Consider the following 13,421-nt stretch of genomic DNA (forward strand, 5'->3'; position numbering starts at 1 on the left):
GGCTTCAATACTTATTCCGTTTGTTTCTAATGAAACTAGACTCAAAAAGGAATCTGTACATATAAATCATGACTTCTAATTGTTTCTGGTTAATTTATGGTAAATTTACAAAGTCAGAACAGGGGATCCAATAACCGTTCTGGCCCTGTTTCACGAAAACTTAAACATATCATAAAATACGGCTCATATGATCATTTCGTTACTTTCATATGAAATTAGACTCATCAAGGTTCAATTACATAATTTATTCACTATTTAATTCCATTCCTACTATTTTTAGTGATTTTTCAAATTCACTTCACTGCTGCTGTCAACATCTATTTTTAAGGTAGGCTTTACCTATTTCATGGTTTTCCATGGATCAACTAGCCATTTGTCATACAAAGCACCAAAATGATCGTGATTAACCATTCCAATGGCTAATCATTACCAAGCATTTCCATACCACTCAATGAATAATATACAAAATGATTATAATGCTATGCTCAAAATATATATAAGCCATTTTCGCATGGCTATCCAAATATATACATTACCAAAAGTACTTGACTAACAACAAAGGGCAGTCCTATACATGCCATTATCAAGGTTCAACCAAAAGAGTACCAAAAGGGCTTTGATAGTGTGGGCGACTTCGACTTTGACACTCCCGAGTCCGATAGCTGACGAGCAAAATCTATAAAACAGAGAATCAAAACAACGGAATAAGCATTTAATGCTTAGTAAGTTTGAGTAATGAAATAATGCACAACTGAAGTATAGCATTCATATGACTAAACGAATAATTTCATATACACATATTCTCAAAATCATACCTACTTCACATTTCCAACCCTTATATTCATACATAAGGAATCAACTTGGCTAAAGGCCGGAAGCTTGTTAATCGATTGAGCGAATACTATTTAAAAGGAATCAACTATTCCAATGCATATACGAAACATACATCATCGTTGGGATTTTACGAGCGTATTAATTGAAAGTATTACAGCAAGATCGCTCATTCCTAAACCAAGTACCTTCGGGATTTAGCCGGATATAGCTACTCGCTCAAATGCCTTCGGGACTTAGCCCGGATATAGTAACTCGTACAAATGCCTTCGGGACTTAGCCCGGAATTAGTCACCAGCACAAATGCCTTCGGGACTTAGCCCGGAATTAGTCACTAGCACAAATGCCTTCGGGACTTAGCCCGGTTACCATCCGAATATTCATGCACATATATCAATAAATCATATCACATCTATATTTCATTTTCATCACTAGAACTCAAACACAAGACACTTGTCAACCATTCCCATTTTCGGCTCAATAGCCACATACAAAGCGCATGATTTGATTTGCTTTATGACGTGATCTCTATGCACATTCGGCTACCTGTCATAAGTATAAACTAATTATCTCGACATATAAATTCAAATAGAATCATTATATCACCGTTTATTTGTTATGCTTATACGTCATAACTTAATCAAATCATAAACTACGTTCCATTACTCAAAGACTTACCTCGGATGTTGTCGAATGATTTCGACGGCTATTCGATCACTTTTTCCTTTCCCTTAACCAACTTTGATCCTCTAAGCTCTTGAGCTAATTCAGACAAATTTAACTTATTAAAGTCTCATTATGCTAGCTTATGGCCGAATATGACAAGAAATTTAATAGGTCATATAGCTACTTTTAGCTCAAATACAAAATGGTCATACGCATTTTTAATCACATTAAGCAATTTAATACAATTAATTTAACATTTCCTCATGTACACCTTTATGACCGAATACACATATCATTAACCTAATATCAATTAACTAAGCACTTTAACAAATTTTCTTTAACTATGCACACATTCGTCAATGACAAAGACAATTTAACAAACCTTAAATTCAACTTATAACAATATATACTCAATATTCAAAGCATTTAACATCACTTCATCATAATTTTACATCATGGCCGAATGCTCCTTTTAAACCATTTACCCTCACAAAGCATAAATTTCACCATCAAACTTACAAGCTTATAATCCCATGAATTTTAACATCATAATATCTATCCAACTCTCACTCATTAATTTCTATCATAAATCTCAAAATCTATAGTTTTCCTTTTTTTTTCTACCCATGACCGAAACCTCCAACAACACCAAATAAAAATATACTTCATGGGTTTAAGGTAGAACCAAGAAAGGAACTCATAAATATCAAGATATAAGCAAACTACTATTGTTCATCTAGATTTAGTATGAAACAACAACCATCACCCTTGTTAATTACCATAGCCGAAAACCTTACTCATTCCAAAAATCAAAATTTCAACATGGGTTACAAAAATAACTTGATATCTCACCCAAGATCAACAAAAATTTCAAGAACTAGTATAAACTCCTTACCTTAATATTAACCTAAGATGACCGAATGCTTCCCTCCCTTCTTCCTCTTTTCATTTCGGCCAAGAAGAACCGATTTCTCCTTTTCTTTTCATCATCCTTTCATTCTTCTTTTTCTTTTATTATCCTTATTATTTCTTTTATTTATTTCCTTTCTTTTACATAAAATAATAACCATTTAATTAAGATTTACTACATATTTTAATATATGTACCATCATGGCCGCCACTATGTATAAAAAAGGAGTATTTGACATGCAAAACCATTGTTTTCACTACATGCTTTAATAGATCCTTATAGATTAACCTATCACATTTCAAAAGTGTCACACATAAGTCCTATTAACTAAATTCACATGCAATCGACTAAATCGAAGCTTAAAACTTTCATACATTCATATTCACATATTTTAGACAATAAATATCATATTCAAATACTTCGGTGACTCGGTTTAGCTGTGACAGCCCAAAATTGACCCTAGTCGGAAGGTGGTCTCGGGACCACAAAACCGAGACATAAAAATAATTAAAAATTTATTTTGATGCCTATAATATGTGTGTGCTCATGTATGACATTTTATGATGATTGATTTAGTGTTATAAGGGTGAATTCCACAAGAAAGGACTTAGTAATGAACTTTGAAAGTATGATAGGAAATGTGTGATGACTAATTAAAGCATGCATGCAAAATAATGGACTTGCATGTCAAATTCCCCTTTATAGGTGGTGGCCGGCCATGACAAGGAGGATGGGCTAAACATGTCATGAAACATGTTTTGTTGGTGCATTAGGGTGAAATAATAAACAAAGGTGTATGGGTGATAAAAAAATGAAAAAAAAATGTGTGTGAGTATGGTAATCCCCCCCCATTGCCGTGAGTTGTAGAGAAGGAAAGAAATAAATTTTGTTCATCCTTTCTTTGAGCCAAAACTAAGGAAGAAGGAGGATTTTTGCTTCATGCTTGGTTTGGAAGAGATCTAGAAGGAGATTTGGCTAAGTTTGCATCAAGATTAAGGTATGTATGAGGTTGTGTTAGGAGTTTCATGCATGTCTTGGTTGCTAACTTGATGTGCATGTTAGCCATGGCTCAAATCTTTGTTATGCCATGGAAATGGTATTTGGCCAAAGTTGTTATGGTGATAAAGCCATTGCATGCTAAGTGTGAAGCTTGATGATGATGCATGCAATGATGGATTTTCTACTCATGAGTAAGATTTTGAGTTTTCTCTTTGTTTTATCATGATTGAAGTTGAAAAGGAGCATGATTGTCATATTCGGCCATGATGCATTCTTGAGCATGATTCATGCTTCTTGCATGTTAGTTAAAATTTGTGTTTTGGATGGCTATGGACACCTTGAAATTCGGCCATGCTCATATATGTATATATATGTTTGCACATGATGTTTTGGTTATGAAGGAAGTGATGAATAAGTTTGTTTAAAGAAGAAGATGTTGAAGAATAATTGTGAAATTGCAAGCACAAATCGGCCTAGCACACATATAAGTGCTTGATGCTATATTATAAGTTTTGAGCCACAATATGCAAAGCATTAACTAGTAAAATGCATGCTGTTTTTGTGAGGTATTAAGTGCATAATTGGCCTCAACATGTACATGAATATTCGGCCTTGGGTAGCCTATTGAAGGCCTTAGCATTTCCTTGATGCTCAAATAAATTGTATTGAATTGCTTGATGTAGTATAAAATGTGCATGACCATTGTGTATTCAAGCTAAAGAGTGGCCATATGACCATTTAAATTCCTTGTCATATTCGACATAAGCTAGCACAATGAGGTTTTAATAAATTGAATTTGTTTGAATTAGCTCAAGAGCTAAGAGGTCCACAATTGGACAAGGGGAAGGAAAAAGTGATCGAATAGCCGTAAAAGCCGTTCGACAACATCCGAGGTAAGTCCTCAAGAAGTGACCCTACTTGAATTGTGTGAAATAAAGTATGGTTGTGTATTGATTATTGATTATGTATGCATGAGTATTTGAATTCTACCCGGCTAAGTCCCAAGGCGAATATGCTTGCGACTATAATTGCGTTTGAGCCTTAGTAACGAAAATGAATTGTGTATGTCCAATGATAATTGATGTATGTGTTCATGGGAAATTGAATGATATCCGGGCTAAATCAAGACAATTATGCTGAAATTATATCCGGTTAAGACCAAGGCAATTGTGCTAGTGGCTACATCCGGCTAAGACCAAGGCATTCGTGCGAGACATTCTATCCGGCTAAGACCGAAGGCATTTGTGCACGTGATTATATCCGGTTATATTCGAAGAATCATGGGCTGGAGGTGAGTGTTGGTTGCTGTAATGAATTCAATTAGTACACTCGAAAAGCCCAAAGGATAAGGTACGTTATATGTGCATTGGAAAGTCGACATGTTTGAGCAACATTCGCTCAATCGACTAATGAATTTCAGTTATTGAATTGATTGATATTTTGTGAAATCATATAATGATGAAGTGTGAAGTAAGAATGTGTATTAATGAAATGATGCATTTGGCTATGTGAATGTATTGCTGTAATTAGAGTTGATTATATTCCTTGAGACTTACTAAGCATAAAAATGCTTACCCGTTGCTTTGGCTCTCGGTTTTTTAGATTTCGCTCAAGCAATTGGATTTGGGATCGTTGAAGTCGAAGTCATTCACACTATCAAGCCTCCATTTTGGTATAAATTTTGACTGAACTTGAGATGGCATGTATAGGACTACCTCTTGTTTATTAAATATGTTGTAATGTAAGTATGTACGGCCATGCGAAAATGGCTCAAAAAGGAAGCATGAACTTAGACTAATTGTGGGTTGTATGTATATATTTGGTGTCATGATGTGGCTATGGCTTGAAATGGGAATGTTGGTCATATGATCAGCCATTTGCATGGTTAAAATGATCATATATGAACCTATGTATGGCAAGACTAGTTGATTCATGGAGACTACCAAATAGGTAAGTCCTACCTTAAAACAGATGCTGCCAGCTGCAGTGGCATGAATGTGAAAAATCACCAAAATTCATAGGAATGGAATTAAATAGTGAATAAGCTATGTAAATGAACCTTGATGAGTCTATTTTCATATGGAAGAAACGAAATGGTCATAGGAGTTACAGGTTAAGAGATATTAAAGCTATTGTGAGACAGGGCCAGAATGGTTTCTGGGTTCCCTGTCGCAACTTTAAAAATTCACTATAAATTATCCAAAAATAATTAGGAGACATACCTTATATGTACAGATTCCATTTTGAGTCTAGTTTCATTAGAAACAAACGACACCAGCATTAAAGCCCTGTACAGAGAGATATTAAAGTTATACCGCGCGAAGGTCAGAGCAGTCGATCCCTGTAACATGGGTAACTTTAACTAATAAACTGTACCAATTGGCCCGACAAAAAATTCTAGAAATAAATCCATGGATGAATATATGAGTCTAAATTCAGGGAAAATTTACGAAACCAGTTTCCGAGTTTTGAAACTCGAGATATGATTTTTAAGGCGACGGTGATGCAGTCTTCCAGCCTGACTGGAAATGCCAAATTGGTGGGCAAAACATGTGAACTTGGCTTGTTAACCCCTCGTGTCCGATAACGGCGATGGTCTCGGGTTCGGGTGTTACAATTTTATTGGTATCGAGCCACGGTTTAGTCGATTCTAGGACTACCGTGATGTGTTTGGGGTCTAGCTATACATGCCATTAAATGATGAATCGATAGTGTGATGATTTCGACAATTTGACTTTATGTTTGTTTATAGCAATGGATCCCGATCCCAACCGAAGCGATAGCTGATGGTGTGAGTGTGGCGCTGCTCCGCGCAAGGGACAGTGGCCGCGGACTCTCAACCTATGGCCAGCAATCCGAATGATGAGGCTAGGCAAGCCTTTTATAGTGTGATGAACGAATGGTTTAATCAATACATTCGAACTAACACTACTGTTCCACAACCTCCATTCCGACAAATGCAACCCCGCACCCACAATACCTCCGGTGGATGACCAAATAAGGTCAAGTAAGCCCCATCGATAGGATTCAAAACATGGGGCCACTGAATTTAAGGCTACGGATGATGATGATGCCGAAGCGAGCTGAATTTTGGTTGGATAACACTATCCGGTGCTCGATGAGCTATCCTGTACACCCGATGAGTGCTTAAAGTGTACCATCTCCTTGCTACGCTGAGTCCGCCTACTATTGGTGGAGTACTCGACTTGTGGTGCCTAGAGAGCAAGTGACTTGGGAATTCCTTCAAACCGAGTTCAAAAAGTATATCGATCGAGATTCATCGACCAAAAGCGGAGGGAATTTCTTGATCTTAAGCAAGGTTCTATGTCCGCATAATCGACTACGAACGAAAGTTTGTGAGGCTTAGCCAGACGCGAGAATGCATTTCGTCCGAAGCTATTATGTGTAAACGCTCGAGGATGGGCTGAATGATGATATAAGGATGTTCGTTGGCATTCTCGAGATACGAGAGTTCGTAGTACTTGTTGAGCGAGCTTGTAAAGTCGAAGAGCTTAGAAAGGAGAAACAAAAAGTTGATGTGGGAACCGGAGAATTCGAAAGAGGTCCTCGGAAAGTCTCTTCAACAAGCATCAAGAGATTTCGAGATGATGTGAGCCGGTCTAGAGGCGTTTGGGCTTTTCTAGACGAGGACGCGATCGACCCCTGTGACCACACGAGTCACTTCGATCGCTGATGGTGGAAATGATCGCCGAGAGAGGGCGGAGTGTCCACATTGTGGCAAATGGCATTCGGGAGCTGTTGGTTTCGTGATCGCCTGCTATAAGTGTGGATCGGCCGACCACTTTATGAAGGATTGCCCGAGGATGCATGAGCAGAATGTAAGTCGAGTGCAAACCCGGTGCTACCATCGCCGAGGTAGGCCACCTAGAAATATGGGCAATGTCGGTGGCGGTCGAGAGGATCTAGAGATGCTACCATCGATCGAGGCTCGTGCTCTGCGAGGACTTATGCCATACGCGCACGCGAGGATCTTGCCTCTCCGGATGTTATTACCGGTACTTTCACTCTTTTCAATACAAATGTGATTGCTTTGATTGACCCCGGTTCTACTCATTCATATATATGTGAAACCTTAGCATCCAAAGAAGACTTTGCCTATTGAGTCTCTCGAGTTTGTAATTCGGTGTCAAACCCTTGGGTCATTACGTGCTTGTTAACAAAGTGTGTAAGAAAAGTCCCCTAGTGTTCCGAGGTTCTTGTTTTCCGGCGGACCTAATGCTTTTGCCGTTCGATGAGTTCGATGTTATTCTTGGTTTGGATTGGTTGACCATGCACGATGCGGTCGTAAATTGCAAGAGCAAGACTATCGATTTGAGGTGCGCGAATAATGAAATAGTTCGGGTTGAGTGCACGGACTTAAAGGGGTTGCCAGTTGTAATATCAGCGATGTTGGCCCAGAAATATGTAAGAAAAGGGTGCGAAGCGTACCTTGCGTACGTGCTTTCGATGACAAGGAATCGAGAAGAAACCCGAATCTGCGCGTGGTTTGTGAATACCGGATGTTTTCCCGAGGAATTGCCGCTTACCACCTGTTCGGAAGTAGAATTTGGCATCGAATTGGTACCGGTACCACTCCAATTTCGATAGCTCAGATCGTATGGCATTAACGGAGTTAAAGGAATTGAAGGTCCAATTGCAAGAATTGACGGATAGAGGTTTCGCCGACGAGTTTTTCTCCATGGGCGCACCGGTATTGTTCGTGAAGAAGAAGGATGGAACCATGCATTGCAGCATCGACTATCGTCGACTTAACAAAGCGACGATAAAGAACAAATATCCGTTGCCACGTATTGATGACTTGTTCGATCAACTGAAGGGAGCCTCGGTGTTCTCGAAAATAGATTTGAGATCGGGCTACTATCAATTGCGAATCCGAGATTCGGCGTGCCCAAGACCGCCTTGAGCGAGATATGGTCACTATGAGTTCCTAGTGATGCCGTTTGGGCTCACTAATGCCCTCGCGGTATTTATGGATTTAATGAATCGAATCTTTAGACCATATTTGGATCGATTAGTAGTCGTGTTCATTGATGACATCTTGGTCTATTCGAGAGATGAAACCGAACATCTTTGAACACCGAGGCTAGTGTTGCAAATCTTACGAGATAAGCGATTATACGCAAAGTTCGGTAAATGTGAATTTTGGTGAAAGAGGTTAGCTTTTTTGGGGCACGTGGTGTCCGTGATCGGGTGTCGGTGGACTGAACAAAATTTCGACCATAGTCAATTGGAAACCTCCAAGGAATGTTACCGAAGTTAGGAGCTTTTGGGGCTTGCCGGATACTATCGACGATTTGTGAAAGGTTTTTCGATGATAGCTGCCGATGACTGAAACTACTCCAAAAAGATGTTGAGTTCGAGTGGTCGGAACGTATTTGTCAAGAAAGTTTCAATCGACTAAAAACTTGTTTAACCGAGGCCCCAGTGCTAGTCTGGTATGAGTCCGGTAAAGAGTTTGTCATATCTGATGGACGCATCCTTGCTTGGGTTAGGTTGTGTGTTATGCAAGAAGGTCGAGTTGTGGCTTACGCGTCGAGACAACTAAAGCCGCATGAGAGAAACTATCCGACCCATGACCTTGAACTAGCAACCATAGTGTTCGCCTTGAAGATATGGCGGCATTACTTGTTTGGAGAAAGGTGTCATATTTATTCGGACCACAAGAGTCTAAAATATTTGATGACTCGAAAGATTTAAACTGCGACAAAGACGTTGGCTTGAGTTGTTGAAAGACTATGAACTCATCATTGATTATCACCGGGAAAGGCCAACGTGGTGGCCGATGCTTTAAGTCGCAAGGCTTTCGCTCGCTTTGAGAGCGATGGATGCTCATTTATCCGTTTCACCCAGGAGGTGCTAGTAGTCGAATTAGAGGCCAAACCGTTATTGATTCATCAAATACTTGAATCTCGGAAGGTCGACGCTGAATTGGTCGCTAAGCGAGCGAATGTGTTTCGGATGAAGAATCGAATTTCAGATTGACGATAATGACCGCTGACGTTCAAGGGTCGATTATGTATTCCAAGGAATTGAACTTGTTTCGATGATTTTGAGCGAGGCTCACAGAGTCGAATGTCAATCCACCCGGGTAGTACTAAAATGTACAATGACCAAACGCCAATTTTGGTGGCCGGTATGAAATGAGACATTTCAATTTGTTTCAAGGTGTCGATATGTCAACAAGTGAAAGCGGAACATCAAGTGCCATCGGGATTACTTGACCAATCATGATACGAATAGAAATGGGATCGAGTGACAATGGATTTTATATCCGGATTACCGGTGTCGGCAAGTAAGAAAGATGCGATTTGGGTCATTGTTGATAGACCGACCAAGTCCGCTTATTTTATCCCCGTCCACACGGATTTTTCGCCGATAAATTGGCGAATTATACGTCTCCCAAATTATTCGATTGCATGGGGTGCCTATTTCTATCGTGTCGGATAGAGACCCAAGATTACATCGCGATTTTGGAAGAAATTGCAAGAGGCTTTGGGTACCAAGTTGCATTTCAAGACCGCCTTTCACCCCAAACCGATGGTCAATCCGAGCGGATAATTCGGATACTTGAGGATATGTTAAGATGTTGCGTCCTCGAGTTTAGTGGTTCATGGGAACGGTATTTGCCGTTGATTGAATTCGCTTACAACAACAAACTTTCAATCAAGTATTAAGATGGCACCCTACGAGGCCTTGTACGATTCGTAAATGCCGTACACCATTGTTTTGGACCGAGCTTGGTGAAAGCAAGATTTTCGGGTGGATTTGATTAGAGATCTTTGAGCAGAAAGTGAAAGTAATCCGTGAAAGTCTGAAGATAGCCTCCGATCGTCGAAGTCGACGCGGCCTGAAGCGTAAGGATATCGAGTATCGTGGGTGATAAAGTGTTTCTCAAGGTATCGCCTTGGAAAAAGATACTCAGATTCACCGTAAGGGCAAGTTGAGCCCGAGGTTCATTGGGCCATACGAGATATCCGAAGCGAGTCGATCCGGTGGCATATCGTTTGATTTTGCCCCCGAACTCGAAAAGGTTCACGATGTCTTTCACGTTTCGATGCTTGGCGCTATAGATCCGATCCATCGCACGTGATTAGTCCATCGAAATTGAAATTCAAGCTAATATGAGTTATGAGGAAGAACCGATTCGTATCCTATCACGAGAAGTGAAAGAGTTGCGAAACAAGCGGGTTCCGCTAGTAAAAGTGTTATGGCTCAAGCACGGGATAGAAGAAGCTACTTGGGAGACCGAGAACTCTATGAAAGAGCGATATCCAAACCTATTTACGGTAAGATTTTCGGGACGAAAATTTCTTAAGTGGGGAGAGTTGTGATGCCCAAAATTGACCCTAGTCGGAAGGTGGTCTCGGGACCACAAAACCGAGGCATAAAAATAATTAAAATTTATTTTGATGCCTATAATATGTGTGTGCTCATGTATGACATTTTATGATGATTGATTTAGTGTTATAAGGGTGAATTCCACAAGAAAGGACTTAGTAATGAACTTTGAAAGTATGATAGGAAATGTGTGATGACTAATTAAAGCATGCATGCAAAATAATGGACTTGCATGTCAAATTCCCCTTTATAGGTGGTGGCCGGCCATGACAAGGGAGGATGGGCTAAACATGTCATGAAACATGTTTTGTTGGTGCATTAGGGTGAAATAATAAACAAAGGTGTATGGGTGATAAAAAATGAAAAAAAATGTGTGTGAGTATGGTAATCCCCCATTGCCGTGAGTTGTAGAGAAGGAAAGAAAAAATTTTGTTCATCCTTTCTTTGAGCCAAAACTAAGGAAGAAGGAGGATTTTTGCTTCATGCTTGGTTTGGAAGAGATCTAGAAGGAGATTTGGCTAAGTTTGCATCAAGATTAAGGTATGTATGAGGTTGTGTTAGGAGTTTCATGCATGTCTTGGTTGCTAACTTGATGTGCATGTTAGCCATGGCTCAAATCTTTGTTATGCCATGGAAATGGTATTTGGCCAAAGTTGTTATGGTGATAAAGCCATTGCATGCTAAGTGTGAAGCTTGATGATGATGCATGCAATGATGGATTTTCTACTCATGAGTAAGATTTTGAGTTTCTCTTTGTTTTATCATGATTGAAGTTGAAAAGGAGCATGATTGTCATATTCGCCATGATGCATTCTTGAGCATGATTCATGCTTCTTGCATGTTAGTTAAAATTTGTGTTTTGGATGGCTATGGACACCTTGAAATTCGCCATGCTCATATATGTATATATATGTTTGCACATGATGTTTTGGTTATGAAGGAAGTGATGAATAAGTTTGTTTAAAGAAGAAGATGTTGAAGAATAATTGTGAAATTGCAAGCACAAATCGGCCTAGCACACATATAAGTGCTTGATGCTATATTATAAGTTTTGAGCCACAATATGCAAAGCATTAACTAGTAAAATGCATGCTGTTTTTGTGAGGTATTAAGTGCATAATTGGCCTCAACATGTACATGAATATTCGGCCTTGGGTAGCCTATTGAAGGCCTTAGCATTTCCTTGATGCTCAAATAAATTGTATTGAATTGCTTGATGTAGTATAAAATGTGCATGACCATTGTGTATTCAAGCTAAAGAGTGGCCATATGACCATTTAAATTCCTTGTCATATTCGGCCATAAGCTAGCACAATGAGGTTTTAATAAATTGAATTTGTTTGAATTAGCTCAAGAGCTAAGAGGTCCACAATTGGACAAGGGGAAGGAAAAAGTGATCGAATAGCCGTAAAAGCCGTTCGACAACATCCGAGGTAAGTCCTCAAGAAGTGACCCTACTTGAATTGTGTGAAATAAAGTATGGTTGTGTATTGATTATTGATTATGTATGCATGAGTATTTGAATTCTACCCGGGCTAAGTCCCGAAGGCGAATATGCTTGCGACTATAATTGCGTTTGAGCCTTAGTAACGAAAATGAATTATGTATGTCCAATGATAATTGATGTATGTGTTCATCGGAAATTGAATGATATCCGGCTAAATCCAAGACAATTATTCTGAAATTATATCCGGGTTAAGACCAAGGCAATTGTGCTAGTGGCTACATCCGGCTAAGACCAAGGCATTCGTGCGAGACATTCTATCTGGGCTAAGACCAAGGCATTTGTGCACGTGATTATATCCGGTTATATTCAAGAATCTTGGGCTGGAGGTGAGTGTTGGTTGCTGTAATGAATTCAATTAGTACACTCGAAAAGCCCAAAGGATAAGGTACGTTATATGTGCATTGGAAAGTCGACATGTTTGAGCAACATTCGCTCAATCGACTAATGAATTTCAGTTATTGAATTGATTGATATTTTGTGAAATCATATAATGATGAAGTGTGAAGTAAGAATGTGTATTAATGAAATGATGCATTTGGCTATGTGAATGTATTGCTGTAATTAGAGTTGATTATATTCCTTGAGACTTACTAAGCATAAAAATGCTTACCCCGCTGCTTTGGCTCTCGCTTTTTTTAGATTTCGTCAAGCAATTGGATTTGGGATCGTTGAAGTCGAAGTCATTCACACTATCAAGCCTCCATTTTGGTATAAATTTTTATTGAACTTGAGATGGCATGTATAGGACTACCTCTTGTTTATTAAATATGTTGTAATGTAAGTATGTACGGCCATGCGAAAATGGCTCGAAAAAGGAAGCATGAACTTAGACTAATTGTGGGTTGTATGTATATATTTGGTGTCATGATGTGGCTATGGCTTGAAATGGGAATGTTGGTCATATGATCAGCCATTTGCATGGTTAAAATGATCATATATGAACCTATGTATGGCAAGACTAGTTGATTCATGGAGACTACCAAATAGGTAAGTCCTACCTTAAAACAGATGCTGCCAGCTGCAGTGGCATGAATGTGAAAAATCACCAAAATTCATAGGAATGGAATTAAATAGTGAATAAGCTATGTAAATGAACCTTGATGAGTCTATTTTCATATGGAAGAAACGAAATGGTCATAGGAGTTACAG

Source organism: Gossypium arboreum, chromosome 7, assembly GCF_025698485.1.
Source record: "Gossypium arboreum isolate Shixiya-1 chromosome 7, ASM2569848v2, whole genome shotgun sequence".
NCBI lineage: Eukaryota > Viridiplantae > Streptophyta > Magnoliopsida > Malvales > Malvaceae > Gossypium > Gossypium arboreum.